This window comes from Pimephales promelas, chromosome 9, assembly GCF_988280905.1.
Source record: "Pimephales promelas chromosome 9, fPimPro1.hap1.1, whole genome shotgun sequence".
Classification (NCBI taxonomy): domain Eukaryota; kingdom Metazoa; phylum Chordata; class Actinopteri; order Cypriniformes; family Leuciscidae; genus Pimephales; species Pimephales promelas.
Genome location: NC_142777.1, coordinates 19,553,715 through 19,568,469, shown reverse-complemented (window position 1 = coordinate 19,568,469; position 14,755 = coordinate 19,553,715). Strand labels below are relative to the sequence as shown.

General features: G+C 37.3%; 1 pseudogene; it reads left to right on the top strand.

Moving 5' to 3' along the window:
* Positions 1-2,264: 2,264 nt before the first annotated feature.
* Positions 2,265-13,411, top strand: LOC148977545 (uncharacterized; annotated as a pseudogene).
* Positions 13,412-14,755: the final 1,344 nt, after the last annotated feature.

The window sequence follows — 14,755 nt, the reverse complement described above, 5'->3', positions numbered from 1 at the left end:
GATTGGATTTTGATAAGTAGCCATTGCAAAAAATGCAAAAATCATTGCAAGCATGCAATCGTTTGGGGAGGGTGGGGTTTCATCAAGTCCAGCCAACGCATTCTCATCCTAGGGCGTCATATAGACACTTTTGACAATGCGTATACACCCAACGCACATGGCACCCTTTAGCGTCAACATAACACGGTTTGGTTATGGGTGGGTTTAGGTCTGGGGTAGGGTTAGGGTTAGACCACTAGGAGGCACCTTCTGACCCATATAGATCTGCGTCTCATATTGATGCTAAAGGGTGCCATGTGCGTTGGATGTAGACGCATTGTCAAAAGCGTCAGTGTGGTGCCTTGGGATGAGAACGGGCTGGTCCAGCACACATCAAGTCTGTCGTTTTAACTGGAATGTTGACTTTACATTCTGATTAAACAGATAGGTCATTTAAAAAAAATAAAAAATATATACATGGATGAATCGTCCGCAATAAAATATGCATGGATGCATGCACAAGGCCTTAGGCTATTCAAAATTCACTGAGACCGAGGTCACATGATCATGGACAATTTGACACATTTCCCATATTGGATAACCATTACATAATAGCTGACACGTTTGCACACAAAAAAATTAAGCAATCAATCAAAGTAACTTCTCCTCCTTGCTCTCTGCTAAGCTGAGCCACCCAGGTAAAGCCATAGAGAAACCACAGTGATGACATTTTATGTCTCAACAGGTCTTCTGAGCTGCATTCCTCCAGCCAAAGGGAGGCTGTGAAGCATTTAACAGTCAATTAAACAGTCACTCATATTATTTATGATCCGACTTTGCTCTGGGCACATTTATACTTTTAGTATGAGCATGTGACAACTTACACGTGCAAAGTGGTGTCTTTGAAACTGATAGGTGATGAATAGCTACAGTTGAAGCCACTCTTAGAATGTTACAATACGTATCTGCAGATCATATTTTCATATTACAATCTATACAATGTGTATTAATATGCATGTTATCATCCAGTTTCCTCAGATTAGTGCAGTACGTGTTCTCACTTTGTGTTATGTGGACATTATGTATGCATTTTAAATTAGTTACACAATATCAGACCACTTTCAAAGACATTATATAAATAGAGCATTTTCATTCTTAGCAAAAACTGACTATGTTCCTTCCAATCAACCCATTCTTTGTGTTGGGGTTTTGTGAATTCTAGCCTTTTGCATGTCTCAAGGCTGCTGTCCTCAATGTCGGGCATCTCCTGGAACATTCCAGACAAGCCTAGAAGTTTACTGCACTCCGATTTCTGTCTGTGGTTTGGCATAGTTGTTCGTAAATTACTATCGGAAGTATGCACACTTGTTTTGCTTTGCAAGTTCAAGGAACATTCTGTACCCAATTAAAATGTAAATACTAAAAAGATGCAACCCTTTAATTTTCACCTTTTCTGCCAGTTTAATGGGAGGTGCTATTTTGTTTTCAAATGATAGACGATACTATGCCATAACATTGTGGACGTCTCTTATTAAACAAACTGTGTTATGTAACAGGCCCTACATACAATACATCAACATTTACACCCTAAATTGAGCATTTTAACCCCTTACCTGTCACCCCCTTTTTGAGAATGGGAGTTAAAATGCACTATTCACACTTAAATGGTTGTAATTCAAGAATGCTTTGGAATATATACCCACGTTTGGTTTAAAGAAAACACTCAGCAGATTATTAAATAAAAGTATGAAAAAGTTCTGGAAGTTTAAATTTACAGTAAATCAAATATACTATACTATATATTTTTTATTGTACAAAATATTGTTTTACTCTAAAATTACAATAAAATCAAAGCCATAAATCTAACCAAGTCATGTTCCAAATTTGAAGTTGATATCACAAAAATTGAAGTTCCCATGAGATTTTGTTTAGTCGTAGTACCAAAAATAGCCACCGTGTGCCATTGAATTCCATTGAATTTAGTTGTACACATTCTGGCTTAACAAATTAATACATTTCTGTCCAAATATCAATTTTGTCACAAAATTTGGAATATATATATACCCAGTGGACTGAAACCTCATGTACAGTAGTTTAACCTAGTTAGTTACTAACTAGTAAACTAGTTAATTACTATTACTATTTAAAATGTACTATTTTATTTGTGCACTAACAATCATGTATATTCTGTACATTCATCAGAAGAAATATCTTTAGAAAGAAATTCCATTAACATTTCCATCACATTGTCATTTGCACCACTCTATAAGCTATTGTGTTCTGTGATGGAAAAAGTGGTGGTGGAAACATTTATAATGTCATTTAGGAAAAAAAAAAGAGCCAAAGTAACTTCCTCGATTACAGCAACTTCCATTATTATTATTAAACATAATTGGTGCCAATTTTCCAGGAAGTGACAGTGCATGTGCTTTATTCGCATATGTTTTATGAGATATTCTAATTTTGCGCATTAGTTAAATACTAACTTTGGATGGAAACATACAGTAGCTATTGAAATAAAATGACACCTTTCTCTTCTCTTCTAAATAATTAAATAGTATTTTCACAGGTTGCAGAATTATTCAAATATATTATATTAAGAATTTTGTATTTTTATTTAAAATACAATATATTCGTGATACAAGTGATACGCTCTTTACCAATCCTTATCTCCTTGATAAACAAGTACACCAACAAGAACACCAACTTTTAAAAACTTAAGGGTCATAAATGGTTGTTGTGATGGAAATTATGCCACAACTGGAACACAGTAAATTGATATTTTCACAATTCGTTTTAAAACACTTCACAAATAGAATATATGTTGAGAAACAGCCATTACAACTGCTTCACAGCACATAACAGGATGCAAACAAAATCATAGTGTGCTTCAGTACAGCCAGTTTAATTTTATCTCTCTTGCTTTTATACCTCTGCAGAAAGCAGAAGTGTATCACATGACCACTGTAAGATTTTCCCACCCCGCCTAAGATGTGACAGAGTGCGTTAAAACACTTTAGGTAACTACTTTGCAACCGCAACTTCCCCATCTATGATGGACTTGCCTCAATCTTCTTAACTGGGCTGGGTGATACGATTTCCTGTAAAACTTTTTTTTTTTTTTTTGCAATCGTGTTGGACAATATATTTTTACCATTAACACAGTCAGCATTGTCAGACCTCAAAAAGCCTTAATGCGGTCACAGTGAATAATGAGGGTTTTGTAGTACTGTAAGGAAGTCTGGGAAAAACTGTCTCCCACAGGACAGTATGAATGATTCAGTTTACTCTGTGAGAATTTAATATAAAAAAGTGCTTTCCACAAAGTCACAGGGGATACAGCCATAGCCTTATGTGTTAGGAAAAAAAAAACACCACAAATAGGTTGTTGTGTGACACTATTATCTGCAGACAATAAATCGCTATACCATATATACACACAATATCTATGTATGTATGAGACTTGACTGTCTTAATAAAATATCTTCTTATTAAAGTGTTTGTACATTTACAAAGTTCTCAATTCTTCAGTTTGCATGTAGGGACCCTCATTATGTTACCATTTTAGTGTGGGGCTATTTTGAGCCTTGTTAGTGGTATTAACTAGAGATTTTTATTACTCTATGCCCCATATACTACTATTATACACTAAAGAGTTTTTAGAGATAAAACACTTTACATTCAATTATCATGAAAACAAATCCCAGAGAACAGTTGACTAGGTACCAATATGTTATTAGACCAAAGGTTAATTTTGCGCCGGAGTTGTCCTTTAACTTTGTTTCCCCGTAATGTGGCAATAAAGTGTGGGAGATCCGAGTTCCCAGTCATAGAGCTGCAGGACAAAAGCCCAAACAGAGGGCCAGAAAATGCACTCAGAGCCCCCTAGGACTCCCTCATGGTAATGCAGTCCCAGTCACACACAGCCTCAAATAACCCTGCTTTCGTAAAATTTGTCTATAAAGTACTGAATCAAAGCATACAAACAGATGCATTCACAGGACATCCTTTGATATCACTGTTTTCCTCCTTCCTAAGTACTGGAAAGTTTGGCAGTGGCTATTAAAAACGTTTTCCGGTGGACTTCAATGAAACCAGCTTCTACGTAGAAAACAAAAGATTATAGCATGCTGTTTACAGCTCTAACAATAATAAGCACTTAACTTTCCCACCAGCAAGACAAAAAGGCCTTTGCCCGAGTGTTTAATCGCAAATACCTCAACGGATTTACATGTTATACAGGCAGTGTATTTGACTTTAACAATGGCTCAATGCCAGGTCAGGTTGCGTGTTGCTTCTGTTAGAGAGATTCATATCAGTGTTGATGGTAAATAAAGATGTTAATGTACTATGGCTGTGTATGTGCTATAAAGTACTTGAGTGACAATACAAAAAACAGAGCTCTCACCTAAGGCTGATGCCATTATGTTGGTTGAAAATGCAATATGCATGAACATTAATCTTAAAGAGTTTGATTCAAAACCACAGATAAAACCACAAACGATATATGAAGAATGGAGAAACATTTGACTCCAATGAGAAGTCATACAGACTTGAAACAACATGAGTTAATTATGACCATTTTAATGAATTAAATAAGCTGGCTACAATTCAGCACTTTTGGTTATTGTTTCTCTTGTGGAAATGTGACAGATTTTATCTGGTGAAATGTCAGGAATTATCTTTAATCCACTTTTTGGTATAAATGCTTCAGCCATTATTGAATTAAGGTAAAGGAGAGTGCTGGGCAGGAACAAACATTGTGTAAGCACTTAAAAAAATGCTTGATATTTCAAAAGCATGCACGCATTTTTTGTTTTTGAAAAAAACAAATTTGTTCTTGTAGAGAGAAAGTCTTCTCTTGTGAAACGGTGCGTGGTAAATAAACAAGGATGTAAACTGCTGATAACTTTAAAAGCGTCATAACAAATGTACCGTTCAGTTTTTGGCACAGATTATCAAAAAAGATTGCTTAAGGCGTCAAAGCTGCCCTTTTTCCCTATGCTCCATGCCAGAAGAGGTTAACTAAAGGTTCATGACGTTACACAACTTTTCATACCGTCTAGATCATGTGACCTCTGGTTTAAAGATCACACTGTACTTTGGAGCGACACAAGCTTTTGTCAGTCAAAAAACGCACCATAAAAACCAGCCTTTCTGTCCACAAAAACAGCTCTCTTGCATCTCTGGCATTTGCTGTAGTAAGTTAGAGGTCATTTCAGGACATGTCCTGAAAACAAACCTTGGAGTACACTTAAGTGTGGCTTCCAAACTATGCAGTGTTGGTGCAGTTTAATTACACTGAGAAAAAAAAAAAATGATAAGTACAATTTGTGTTTGGCAAGTTTATGCACAAATGTTTACAAGTACATTTCACATTATGGAAATTAAGTTAATCTACTTAAAAGCACACTATGCAGGAATTCTGTTTTTGTCAAACAGCGACCTCTAGAGTCACTGAGTAGTACTTGTATTTAACTTACTGTCGTAAATACCACTCACCCAGAGCATCACTGCACTCACGACTTGAAGCCCCTTTGAAGCTGTTATATTAAGGCACAGATTTTGCATAGTGTGCCTTTAAATAAGAGATCTAGGGGGGTGGGCCAACAATGATATTAGACTGCATAGCATAAAAATAAAAGATAATGAATTTCAACCTGAACCAAACATTTTTTTTTTCTTCAAAAATGAACGGGCTGTCATTAGTCTTTAGTCTGCGGAATTATGCATCTTGTCATCAAGCTGATGGATCTTTTTTGGATGAGTGAATATATTGATGTTTTTAGCATGACTGTGGCATGAAGTAGGGCGCGATTGCTAATGAGAGACGTATACCAGCGCCACACGCAACGCAAGTCCCACAAATACATTCTACCGAACTACATGCAAGTGCTAAATTACTACTCACACAGGTCAGTATCAGAGGAGTTAAACTTGAGTTAATGCAGCGCTGTTTCACTTGCTCTAACAGTTATACTATCACACTAAACGGCATTTGTGGGTGAAATGTTGTTAGTTAGGTTGTTTGTTGGCTGTATGAGACTAGCAGTAAGCTAGATTAACATTAGAGAATATATAGACGCCGACGTGAAGCTCTCGGCATCTCGGAAGATGTTGATCTTCGTTTTTTTCCTCTTTTTGTCTCAAAATCTGCTTGCCATGGTCCATAATGTTTGAACAAAATATTCTTCTAGGCATAACAGGCATAACCCAGTTGTCAAAATCTGTCGCCATGGTTACTATGGCAGTACGAGGTCAAACCTATACGGAAACCAAGGGTAATGCGGACATGACGCCATTGACTGGCGACTCCTCACCCCTGCTCACACGCCCCATTTCCTTGGTTAAATTTACAAAGAAAAGATGATTTCTGTCACTACTGCAAACTGACCACCATATTGAATGTGAAGAATATCAAAAATGTCAGCTGTCCAGGACAGTCCTAAACTTGCAAAACCAACACAATAAAGCACTGGGGAAAATATCGTAATTATCATTATTGATAAAATCTGAGATCTATATTTTTTTTTTGTCAATATTGCACATCCCTCAACAGAGGTGGATAATCTTTTTATTTATTTATTTATTTATACTGTTGGGGCGGCAGTGGCTCAGTGGTTCATGTAGATCGTCTACAAACCGAAAGGTTGCTGGTTCAATCCCCGGTTCCACCTGACCAAGTGTCGAGGTGTCCATGAGCAAGACACCCAACCCCAGCTGCTCCCGACGAGCTGGATGGCGCCTTGCATGGCTGACACCACCGTTGGCCATTGGGTTTGTGAAAGTGCTATATAAATGCAGTCCGTTTACCATTTTTACCATTTTTTTTTTATAAGACGACATGCTTAGACTATCATGGAATCACATTTGCCAAACAAGTCCCTCAATGCGAAACAAAAGCATGCATACCTCATCAGTGGATGTGATAACTGGACTATAACCAGCAGACAAATTTAATGGAATGTTTGATCATTCTGAAATGCCTGAGCCAAAGTCTGCCACAGCAGGCATCTGAACGCACAACAACATGACAGTGTTTATTGCGTTTCTTCTGCACGCTCAGAGACGCAAGTCATTTATAATGTAGGGAAAAGAGCCACAGTGGCTTCCCTGTTTGCCGCAACTTCCATTTTTATTAAAGAAATTTTGCACCAATTTCCCAGGAAGTAGAAGTATAATGTTTTCGTTCTGTTCAACACATGGGATGGAAATACTGCTTTATTCGCAAATGTTTTATGCGATATTACAATTTTGCGTACAAGTTAAATCTGCAACGATGGAAATGTAGATAGTGACAATGCGCACAATGCGTTACCTCTTTTCTAACCCGAATTTTTGGTCATAAACGCGTATCGGCATATCCCCATAGTGATTTGTGTTCTGCGCATGTTCTATTCACAAGGAATCTTGGTCTTTTGAGTAGAGAAACTTCTCGGCGCATACAAAAATCCGCGTGCAGTATACCGGAAGTAAACATGTCGAGACCAGGCGAGACACAGCACAGGATACTTTTGGAGCGAGGTCTGTAAAGTTACCAGCAAAGTGCAAACAAAGGCGATCGCTATCTGCCCCGAACTATTCATTATCCGCATGCTGCTGTTGTCTTTGGATACAGGAAGAAGAATCGGAAATGACGCATATTGCGTCTTAAGGATGTCCGTACGTTTAGACGCTAACCGCGCGTCGCCGTTTACATCGGGATATTGTAATTCCATGTCTACAGGAGAAACTGTCTCTGCTCACGCATGTAAACGGGATATTCCTAATGTTCTAGAAACCCGACCGTGTTCTGACCTTAACCCGACCGTAACCCGAAAATTGGCTGCATGTAAACGTAGTCATTGACACATTGAATAATGCTGCATGTTTCAAGGCACTTGAGTGGGCCTTTTTTTTTTCTTCCTAGCATTTACTTTAGGGTTAATCATTAGCATTTCAAATGAACTTAAACGATATTTTTCCCCATTTAGATATTAAATAAACATTGTGCATTTACACAATTATTGATACTAACTGTTCTGGTTGACTTTCATAATCTTGGTTCGTGACTGCAACACATTTATTTTCAGAACTGGATGTGCAGACTGAACACACCTTACAAACTACCAGCTTTCAGTGTTTTTTAGCCTGCATTCAGTACAGGTGTGTGCTTGAGCTCTATGCATGTTATGGCTGTATTACACAACCGAGTCGTAAACTCATGAAAACACAAGCTGTATAGGTAGAACTTAACCTTCACAGGAAATCGTACACCATGGGAATTTAGGCTTTAAGTATTTAGAAAACCAAATGAAACATCCAGCATGAAAACTGATTTTAGTCCTGTCCTTTAATGTTGTACCGTCACTTAAATGCATGTACAGTATAAGGGCAAACCTCAGATCTTATCTGATGGCATGTGACTATTTCTCCCAACATGTACAAGGCAGATGATGTTTTAGTCACATCACAACAGACATGGAACATAACTATGACTGTTGACAAAGATGTCCTTATACTCAACCATAAATTATACCATTTTCGGTGGTTAGCCATACAAGAACAGCCTCACGTACACAATCATGCAACATAGACATAGAGGTATAATTTACACTAAATAAGAATTTTCACTATGTTATGGTACACACCATTAAGAGCAAGCTATTAATCAATCGAATCTACAAGCAACTTTATTGAAGTTATTTAAAGTACTGTTGAAATATGTGCGTAAGGATCATACTACCATAAATTTAATATTTTGTATAAAGTATATGCAGATGATACAATCAAATAATACAATATCTTCATATAACAATATATATATATATATATATATATATAAACTACACATTTCATTTGATTATTATTATTATATAATAGCTCTAATTTCTCATGACTTTGTGAGAAGACCTAATCGATATGCTGTGAATGCAAAAATAATAATAACAATAATAATACATACATTTGACAAGTTTACTTGTCACAACATCTGCTGCATGAGCAAGAGATAACTAATGCTTTATCTTTACAAAATTATTATTTAACAATGTCATTAGCCACTTAGCAATGCAGTCGTTTAGGTTACATAAACTGTAATAATAATAATAATAATAATAAAAAAAATAATAATAATAATATTATATATATATATATATATATATATATATATATATACACACACACACACACACACACTTGGCGCATGTGTAAAAAGCCACACAGAACTTTAAGCATATGACACGCACTGTTATTTTGATGGTGGTGAGCAACTTCCCTGATCGACACAAAGCGGGGGACAAAATGTGCAGAACACTGATAGTTTCGGTTTGAAAATCTGCACGCAAAGAGGCAAGCACAGATGTGGGCGAGCACATTATAGCCTACTACCTGTAACATATTGAAATATAGACCATATGTCACCCTTCAGAAATAAATAAGCTTGATTGAAGTATACTTAAACCTTTAATTAACCTTTAACTTTTGTTTTGCATTTGGTTGTATGATATCAGAATGTTGGGAACTCAACAGCAGTCGCTTGAGAAAGGCATGTAAACTAGATCAAACTAGATCGATTTTTTTTTTTTTTTTTTAAGGTTGATAAGTTGTCCCACATGGGTTTACCTTCTGCAAATCAGGAATAACTTTGTGTACCCACTGACCCATTGTTTACATATGGCCAGATGACAGTATGGGATGCCTGCATGGCTACGTAGATCACCTGATCAAGATATTTGCTCCCTTATGATTTTCATCTGGAGTTGTTATCCAAATCAGGGTACAATACACTGGACAGACTGAAGCATATTCTTGCAGATAAGATGACAAAGTGATCGCTGTATGAATTGTGTTTGCAGCCACATCCCTCTGTCCTCCAACCACAATGTAGACAGATGGAGCTACGCACGTCATCAGACAGTTCACAACAGCCCAAACACGCTCGTAAACGTATCATATCATCAACTGAACAATGTTTACAGCTGTCATCTATCCAACCTGAACATTCACCACAACACCACTTGCAACCATGTGACTACGGTGTAGAACTGAATGTATTGTGTAATTTCACCAGACCACGTATCAGGCACTGTTGGAACAAGCATTTTTTTTTCTCTGTCTTTCCTTGGATTAGCCAACGAGAAATTTGAAGAATGTGATTAAACACTTGTCTCGGCCGTTGACTGTGAACTCGGTTTTATTGTCTGACCTCATGTGAGGGAACACTGTGTTCCAGACAATAAAGTAGGTCACACCTAGTTAAACAAAAGTCATATATCTCCCCCTGCTGGATATGTGTGGTACTGTATACTTAATCTCTTTTTCTCACAGAAAAATATGAATCAATAGAATGTAATAAATAGAATGTAACTTCCATGCAAAAATTTAACACAGAACATTAATAAAAATAATAATAAAAAAAAAAATCCCTTTTATAAAAATTTATCAATATTCTATTTGTTTTTTTACCCAATCAAGCAAAGTAGTAAACAGGAAATAGAAAAAAAAATAATGTGATGTAGTTGTGATATGCCAGCCCATTCTCACTCCCAAGGCGTCACCTAACTGACGCCTTGGGAAGCATTTGGACATGCTTCAATATCTGACGCTTTAGGCGCCCTTTAGCGTCAGTTAGATGACGCCCTAGGATCGCGTGTACCCTACCCCCACCCCACACCTAAACCTAACCGCGTCCTCTAACTGACGCTTTCCTTTAGCGTCAGTTAGATGACGCCGTAGGATCGCGTCATGTAAGTGACGCTAAAGGGCGCCTAAAACGTCAAATATTGAAGCATGGTCAAAGGTGACGCCTTGGGGTGAGAATGCGTTGGATATGCATATTATTTGAGATAATGTGATGAATCATACATCATTTTTATTTAGAAATGCATTAACTGTGGAACATTTTTATGCATGTGTATGTAGAGGAGACACCATTCCCGAAACAGATTTGTTGTTGTTCCACTCCTGCATCAAAAGAAATAACTTGTGTATAATACGTAGTTGGCTGAGGAATATCATTCTTGTCTCTTTAGATGTTTCACATGGTTGTCTTTGTCAAGACAAATGAGGTTGAAGTTGTGCCTTCAGTCTGGGTTATGCATGTGGCCTCAAAAATAAGATTGAAATAACAAAAGTTTTGAAATCACAGGAAGTCCTGGAGATGACTGGAAGCCCAATAAGGCCAGAATAATTTTCACGTCACGTGAGTTGTTTTGCTATCACTTTCTTCAAATTTAATATTAGAATGAGTTAATAAGTAATAGTTAAAACCACAGTTTTACCGTCACAGTGGTTAGTGGGGAATAGATCAGAGGACTCTGGTCTGACTCTGCTAAAGTGAAATGAGGAGTATTTAATAAGACGAAAACATAAAATAAACAAACCAACAAAAGAAAACCAAGGTTTGCAGTAACTAAATCCAAAACAGACAAGGCAGGGCAGGAACGGGCACAGAACTCAACACGACAAACACAGGACAGCAAACACAGGGAGACTAAATAGGCAGGCAAACAAAGGAGGGTACCGAAGATGACAGGTGGGACAAATAAACCAATAAATCAGATAAGGGGGAGGGATCAGACAATGACAAGAGCACACGACTCAAAATAACAAAACACCCATGTGCATCACAAGACAGGATAGACATGTGACATTTATTTTTGAATTCATTTTTGTGATGCTGTTTTTTTTTTTTTTTTCCCAGATGACAAGGAAGCTAGACACAAACAGTTCTGACCTTCATTCACATGGCCAAATATGTTAGCCCACATGGCCAAAGCAGTCATCACCACATGGACAAAAGAGTCCCAATCCTCTCCGAAGTTGCTACAGTCCTGACTGGTATGCAGATTGCTACAGCACTCCTGAGATCCAATCAAGTCAGCAGAACAGCATTGCTATGTTATCGTCAGGCTGGAATGTTCTCTCTGAGAGTTGTACATCAAGTAGGCTTAAATCAAGCACTGAGACCCCTTTAAGCCATGCCAACGTTGAGGTCAAAAGACCAGCCCACAAAAGTAAAGAGATACCTGGGCCACACCAGACCACAGGCATTGAGCAAACATCCGGTCACCAAATTTGTGTGTATATTAATGTTTATCCCTTTTCACACAGAGAATGCACTGATAGTGTGTCATGGGATTAGCCTCAGGATCATCTGATTTTGATTAGTTTTACATTACATTTTACATTTAGTTCACATTGACAGCGATTTTCCGATCTGTGCAACAGCGATCGAGTACTCAGCCGTGACCGTGATGATCGATCATGAAAACGGTGATTGTGGAAAAAAAAAAAATCTGATTAACTTTGGGTGGCACCATGAGCTCTAATTGTTTAGCTTGCAACAGCATGAGGTTAATAGTATAGACATGAGAAGAGAGGAATGCATGGCTTCGAAGTCACATTGTGATGTCTGGGTTGGGTCCATCTAATTAATACAATACAGGATGCATTGGGATATTAACATTTATTATGCTGAATATGCTGCATATTAGTTTCATGCTCAAGTGTAATGCCCGACAATGATTGAGTTATTTGAGACGGTCATATTGCTGTCTTCCATCTCTCAATCTCTCTTGCTAGTGCATAGTTCACTGGCATATGCATCCTTATGTACAGATACAAGTTGTAATGTTAACGTCAATGTTATGCATCCAAGTTATCTGATTATTATCATAGGCAGCGTCATAGAACAGGTTTCCGTTTATTGGCATAAAGTCGGCTTTACCTCAAGCAGCTATTCTTTTTTAGATGCTTCTTTTTTTAATAACATTGCTGCATTATAATCATAATCTAACTGTTATACTCATGTGTTCATGTTTGATTGACATGTTTGCATGTCATATTTTTATATTTAACATTCATTTTCAGAACAGATTTTTATTATCTCCATTAAGGCCTTTCCCCTCGCCATGAGTACTCGATTAATTGATTTTGAAACCTACCCATGACCGAAATTGCCCGAAACCCCCATCCCTAATCCGTGCATGCTCACACTCATCTGCACAAAATTCTTCTTCAATAAAATTGATAGCCATTTAGTGCTCCCTGCTTGCTGTGTCCCATGTGAATGCATGTGTAATATTGTTTTTATACTTATTCAATAATGTCAACACCAATCATGTTTTGGTACTGTAAATAACTGCAATGCATTTTGCTTATAGGTTTCTGAATTTAAATAGTTTTTAAATGTAGACATTTTATGTTTTCTAGGTTTGTGGTAAGTACAATTTGGACAAAAAAAAATCTGTCTTTCTCTTTTTTCCCCTTAGTTCTTCTTCGTAATATATTCACAAAACAGGAGATGCTTATGGACAAAATGCGAATTATCTTTAAGATAGGCCTAGATCGAAATTTGTTGCCTCTCGGAGATCGCACTTGACTACAGAACATGGAGGACAATCTGCAGAGTACTCCTGACCTCCATAAGCAATTGATATATGAGCAATGAGCATTTCTTTTTACAACATTAAATCCTAGTTGGCTTACTACGGAGCACAAAAAGGAACCTTTGCAAAAAAAAAAAAAAAGACTATTGTGTGCACACGCGAAATGTATTGCATGCGCACGCGATAGTATCTCGTGCGCACACAATTTGTGCATTTACTTTGCAAACTAAGCAATCATCGTGTCAATCGTGACGTTCCTTGCCGTGACCAATGACGTGTGATAACATACACATGAGTAGGTTAAACGCTTGGTACGTGTGGAAAAAAAACAACAACAACAAAACAAAAATTTGGATTAATATTTAGGCTATATTCTATTATCTTAACTATTGTACTTTTTTACACTCTAAAATTCTGGGTTGTTTCAACCCAACTTTGGGTCAAATATGAACAAAACCATTGGGTTACATTTTTTTAATTACATTTTTAACTCAACGCTTGGGTTTGTCCATATTTGACCCAAAGTTGGGTTAAAACAACCCAGCATTTTTAGAGAGTAATATGATCATAACACATGTTTTTGTGGGTTGTGCAACAAATGTAGACACTATTAGTGATCAGTATAATAATAATTAGTATATTTACGCAATATTTAATGTAGTAGGACTGCAAAAAGTGATAGCTGTATTACTTAAGGCTGAGTTAGAAAAGGGTAAATAAATTGTTGTGTTAGCTAGTTAAGTATGAATGGAAAGATTAGCTTTCTATACGCTGATTTCACGCAGTCACCAATTTGAAATCAAAAACGAGGCTCTGGTGGGAAGAACACCGGAAGTACACTTCCGGGCCATTGGCATTGGCCAAGCTGGTAATCATCACAGCGGCAAAAGGCATTGAAATGAATGGGTTTCATAGCACCGCACCGCACATTAAACCTTCGACCAGGCCACTGATTCCTTTTGGGCTGGTGGGTGGACCCTTACAAATATAAATTGTCATTTATACTTTTAATATAAAGATTTTTAAGTTTTAAGATGAGTAGCCTAGAAGAAGAGAACATGGGAGGACAAAAAGAGGATATTGGAAGAGGAGGGGTGAAGAAAAGGGCAGAGGAAATGGCGAGAGCAGATGAAGTACATAATGCAACAGTCAGGTTTCGGAAGTAAAAGAATGGGGGGGGGGGGGTGAACAAAAAACAAATCTGGAACCAGCATGGTTGAGAATGAATGCACTAGAGATTAAGAAAGTGAAGGAGGGAGAGAACATAATCATGTATATCCTATCCCTCAATACAGGTAGACAGTCAACATTTGAATTTGAATATGGGTTCAGGTTTTGTTGTAATACTGCATTTGATTCAATATCCATATTATCTGATGATGCATAAGTTAATCATACACCATGTG